General features: G+C 36.4%; 1 protein-coding gene across 1 annotated transcript in view; it reads right to left on the reverse strand.

Annotated features, from left to right (window-relative positions):
• LOC131629382 (zinc finger CCCH domain-containing protein 64) overlaps positions 1–6,000 on the reverse strand; it is a 99,069-nt gene that overhangs the window by 92,145 nt on the left and 924 nt on the right.

Below are 6,000 nucleotides of genomic sequence, written 5' to 3' on the forward strand. Positions count from 1 at the left end.
AAAGGGGAAAAAAGATCTCAACTAAACCCTAGGAGTTTGCTAAGTGTGGGGATTTCACCTAGACTAGAAATTCTGGAGTCCGGGAGGTCGGTTATATATAGGGAAGTGTTTAAACACCCTACATATCTGTAGTACTCTACAGGAACCTTCTCTGTGTCATTGTGATTGTGTTTCCTGCTAATGATTGGGAAAGTTTCTCCTTTGTATTAGGAGAAGGAATTGAATTGAATAAAGAAAGACAGACAGACAGACAGACTGACTATTTTTGGTATTTTATTAGCTCGCTGAGGTTCCTTGTGAACCTCATGCCTACATATCCCTAGTGGAAGTCAGAGCTTAATGTAGTTCGGGGAACTAACTAGGGAAATTAATTGTTTTTGGTGCCTTGCTTGAAGCTCAAGGTTGAAGCTTGGAATTAAATCTCTGTTTACAATAAAGTGACATGAAATCATCTTTACAGAGAGGTATTTGTACTATTCTACCACAAACATTTAAAGAGTGACAGAATAACTGAATTCATTTCATTTAAGAGGGGGACCTTACTTGTGTATGTGCAAGTATACCAGTCAAATGCCTCTTAAATGAAAGAAAGATGCTCATCCAAATTAGGGAAAGTTACCACATGTCTGGGTTTTACTGCCAGCTCATGCCTTTCAAAATCCTAAATGGGAGACTTGATTAAAATTGAAATTGAAATGGAAATGTTTGTTTGTTTGAATGTGGTAGAGTAGTAAAAATATCTCTCTATAGAGATAAGCTATGTCTATCTAATGTATAAAAGATTTGACTTTAGCTGGCTTGTATGAGGCCCAAGCTTGAGGCTTTTTGATTGATTAATTAATTATTATTGACTCTGGGAGATGACTCCACTGGGGATTAATTACAGGGTATTTTAGTGTTCTGTACAAAGCCCAGAATTGAGGCTGACTCTACTTAGGGAGACTCTATTTGTGTGCCTTGTACAAAGCCCAAGGTTGTGGCTAACTGTTGAGGATAATTGAATGAATGACTCTATTTTATGTGCCTTGTACAAAGCCCAAGGTTGTGGCTGGCTCTAGCTAGGGAAAACATTATTTTCTGCCTTGTACAAAGCCCAAGGTTGTGGCAGACTCTTAAATAAACTGGGTATGGATGACTCTATAGGGAAAAGATCCTAGGTGTTAGGAATCTTTGACACATGAAAGTATGGTTTATCTGCCTTGTACAAAGCCCAAGGTTGTGGCTACTGAATGATGAAGAACTCACTGGGGAGACTCTATTATCTGCCTTGTACAATGCCCAAGGTTGAGGCTGACTCTTGACAGGGGAGTTTTATTGTTTGGGGTGCCTTGTATGAAGCCCAAGGTTGAGGCTAACTATTTTTGTTGGTTTTGACTCTATTGAGGAGGTTTTATTTATTGAAAGACTGTTTTTCTTTGGAAGTTAACCCTTTCCAGGGATTTTGACTCAGCTGGAGAAATTATTTGGTAAAAGACTGACTTTATCATGTTTTTTTGGAGGCTGACCCTTTCCAGGGGTTTTTGACTCTTTTGGGGAAATTATCTCCTAAGAGAAATGAATCTTTATTTATTTTGACATTTTTATTAATTGACTTTGGAGGCTAACCCTTTCCAGGGGTTTGACATTTTTTAGACAGATGTTGGAGGCTAACCCTTTCCAGGGGTTTGACATTTTTTAGACAGATGTTGGAGGCTAACCCTTTCCAGGGGTTTGACATTTTTTAGACAGATGTTGGAGGCTAACCCTTTCCAGGGGTTTATATTAAAATGAATGGCAGAAAGATTATCTAATGGAGACTTCTTGTTTAAAGCCCAAGATGAAGGCTGACACATGCTGAGGAGAAAATAAACATGGATCCTAGACTCTGCTAAGGAAGATTGATGAGGATAAGGGTGACAGAGACTGTCCATGTCTCTCATTCCAAAAGGTGTACTCAATGCAAAATTGAGACAAACTTAGCTTGTTTAAAGTCTGGTTTAAATTGGAAGAAAAACTCACCAGGGTAGGCTAAAAGGTGACTAAAGACCTGTTCCTATGTTTATAAGAAACCTGATGGGTCCTTGTATACAAGCTCAAGAGGAAGCTGGAAATGCTTTTAAGAAGCCTGTGGGTCCTTGTACAAAGCCCAAGAGGAGGCTAATCGAGGGTCCTTGTTATAGCACAAGAGAAAGCTTATGTAGTTTTGAACTTATTTTGGCTCTAAGCAAATGGGTAAGAGGTTTCACCGGGAATAATTCCTCTTTGGGTGGATGTGTCCTATTATTTGGATTCTAAGGTTTTTACCAAGATGTTTCACCGGGAATAATTCATCTTGGGGGTTTGAACTACAGATCTCTAATTAGGAAAGAGCCTTCACCGGGAAGACATTCTCAATCCTAGGTCATATTCCTATAATATATATATATATATATAGTTTAACTGTCCTAAGGTTTATACTCAAACGCAGTTCTAAACTAATATGTATGCACAGTTTATATTTGACAGTAATTTAAATAAAGACTGTAAATTGAAAGCTTGTAAAGCCTAACCTGGATGGAGTGGAGGCCTTTGGAGAAGTATGTACAGAGCCTCAACAGTAATTTTTGTTGTTTTGTTGATAACAGTTGAATATATATATATATATATATATGATAAATAGTTAATGGTTTTTGAAAACAGAAGAAGTGAAGATGGACAAAGGTCACATAGGTATCTGAAGAGTTTCACCGGGAATAATGCCCTTCAAATACCAGAAGAATGTTTTGAAAACAGAAAGAAGATTTTGAAAATACAGTTTTGAAAACAAGCTAAGAAGAGAAGGTTTTTGGGACTTACACTCTATTAGAGGCCCAGTACTTTACAGTACTGGTGTAAAAGCAATTTGAAAAATGATTTGGAATGATGCAAGGTTTTGTTGTTTGAAAACCTTAATCATTCGTTTAATCAGAGATTGAAAACAGTTTTGAATATTGACAAAAGTCAACTTAATCAAAGTAAAAATAAAGATTTTTACTTAATTAAGACCTAAACAATTAGGGTTTTATCATAAACTTTATTTACAAAATGATTAGGTTAAAACAAAGTGAATATATGTATTTAAAGTATTTAAGAAAACACTTAAAACATACTATTTTAAACCTAATAAAAATATATGAAATAAATAATATTTTTATGATTTTTTTTATTATTCACAAAATAGGTATATTAAATGATAAGTGTGTGAAAAATGAAGTGAAAATAAATTAATTTGATAGGTTAAATAAATATGTGAAGTTTGTGAGAAAATGAAAGAAATTGTGTGTTAAAAAAAATAGTTTTGGCCCTTGGAGGGTTTGAACCCACGCCCTCTAGGTCACACACTCAAAACAAACACCACTGAGCCAACGCGCGTGTGGTGATAGTAACTTGCATTCATTTGGTTATGTTTCAAAACAACTAGTAAATCATTGAAAAATAAAAGAATCAAAAAAGTCTGGGGCGAGGGGGATTCGAACCCCAGACTTGAGGCATGATGAGACTAAAGGCGTATGGGAGGCCACTAGGGCAAGTTTGTTCAGTCGTTTAAGGAACGCATACCATTCAAAATAAAATAAACTTTGGCCCCAGATTCAAATTTTGCGCGCCATGGCCATAGTCATCTTCTTCCTCGAGCTCAAAGATTTTCAAAATCCTAACTCTCTGGTTTCTCAACTAAATGACATGATGTAAACATCAATCTTGTTCTAAATTTCCTCACGAATCCAGATATGTAACTAACATTTATTTATATGAACTATAGCTACCTAATTTCTCAGAAAACTCTAAGAACATATAAACCCTAAATTTGAAATTAAATGACAAACAAGATGAATAAATGCAAGATGATAGAGGGTTTTCAATCCTCTGATGATGCTAAACAAGATAGAATCGAGCTTTAACTCAGTGAGTGCTTAAATTAAAGAGGTGAAGTTCAGAAACTTACCTCTGAAAATGGAGGTCGTGAGGATGATTGAGAGCAACTGGGCTTGAATGAATGATCTCAATAGCTTCCCTGAGACTCAATGATGCTAACTGAATGCTTATTGGAGCTTGAATCCTCCTGAATTGCTCTATGGACCTCCCTCGATTTCAGCTTCAAGTGAACATGGAGGTTGTTGAATTTGGAGTTACAGATGAGCTGCAGCCATCTGGTTAGCTTCACTATGACCTGAGGAGTGTGCCTGGATGATTGGCTTGACTTGAAACCTCCTGAATCACTCTATGGACCTCCAACTGCAAATGCTCCAAAGTGAGAGCAACAATGGTGTTCCTCTACTTACAGAAGTGATCCAGGTGCTTGGATCACCTCAAATGACCTCCCTTGAGATGTTAGAATGCTCACTTTCCAAAGATAAGCTCTGGTTTGAAGAAATCGATTCTTCTTGCCAAAGAACTTTGAAAAACAATGAACATGAGAAGAGAAAGAGAAAGCAAGGAATATGGTTGCTTTGGTGTCTTTTTTGAATGAGAATGAGGCCTCTATTTATAGGCAAATGTCTCAGTACTGATTGGGAGAGTGAGCTTGCTTAGTGAAGCAAGTTTGGTTTCTTAGCCATGAAGAAATTTCAAAGAATATCCAAGTGTGATCATTGCATTTTCGAGCCACCTCCCCTATCCATTGATTCTATCTGATCTTAGGGGACAATTCAGATGCAAAGTGAGCTCTAATTGGTTGGTGAGAAGATTCCTTGGGTGATTCATCAATTTGCCATAAATTCTCAAAAGTAATCATTACATAATCACATGTTCTTGTTTTAGGAATCTTCTTCAATTATCATGGCATGGTGAAAATGAATGCATGGTATTGTTTCAGACATGTTATGGGTCGTGTAGCATCCATTAGTGAAGCAAAATGCACAAAATTGCAAAGTTCCAATTTGCTCATGACCTATAATTTTACTTCATGATGCCAACTTTGGACAAGCATAACTCTTAGCTCAAATTGAATTTGGAGAAGGTTGAACACAATTTGGAAAGCCCTAAACATCTACTTCAAATCATTAGTTTATGTCTTCTTCAGAATCATTTGGGAAATTTGTGAAAAATGAGCCCAAAGTTGGATGAAAACTAGGTTAAAACACTTAGAAAATTTTCTAAGTGTTTATGACCTAAAACTTCAAAATTTTCAAAACCCTTAAATGGTTGATCTTTTGAAAAAAGTTCCTTTGTAAGATGTTGTTTTATTTTGCAAGATCTACAACTTTCATGTTGGAAGTTTTTTGAGTTGTGTAGGTGAAATTTTGAGTTCTCACCATGCCCTCAAAAACCCTAATTCCCGACTTTTTGCTCCTTGATGAATTTCTTTGAATTTCTTTGGTCAAATGACTTTGACATCCATATATTGATGATATTGATCTTTGAAAGTCATTTTTTGACCAAAAACCTTAAAAGTCAATGATGATCCCACACAGTTGACTTTTCCTGACAAAGTGAATTTCTTCTCCTCAAATGAATGATGTAAATGGATTATATTGAGGTAGTAGAGATTCTTGAATCATGTCTTGAGTTTTGGATCCATGCCCTGATTAAAAGTCAACCATCCTGGTGAATTAGGTCAAAAACCCTAATTGTCGACCATATGAAAATAATGACTGTAGACTTTGAATTGGGGTGTAATGTCCAGTGGATCTTGTCATATGAGTTATTTGTAGATGATTGATGTCTTTGAATGATCCCCTGGGGCTTTTTAGGGTTTCCCAAAGGTGATCCCTGATTTTAGTCCTTGATAGGCTCCAAACCCTAGTCTGTTGATCTGAGTAATCCTGTACTTAGATAGCTGGGTGTCTTAATCAATCATAGGTGTAATAATGAGGCTTTTAAGTCTTATGCTTGTATTAGAGACTAATCCCTCTATTGATTGATCCTTTGCCTGAGTTTTCTTGTCTTTGAACACCCTCGATTGAATGCCAGACTGTCCTAGGTACTTACTTTGACTTGATGAAAATCCTGAAGATATGTCATCTCAGGGGGGTCAAAATTAGGGTATGACACTGGTGACTATAG

The sequence above is a fragment of the Vicia villosa genome, linkage group LG1 (assembly GCF_029867415.1).
Source record: "Vicia villosa cultivar HV-30 ecotype Madison, WI linkage group LG1, Vvil1.0, whole genome shotgun sequence".
Lineage (NCBI taxonomy): Eukaryota > Viridiplantae > Streptophyta > Magnoliopsida > Fabales > Fabaceae > Vicia > Vicia villosa.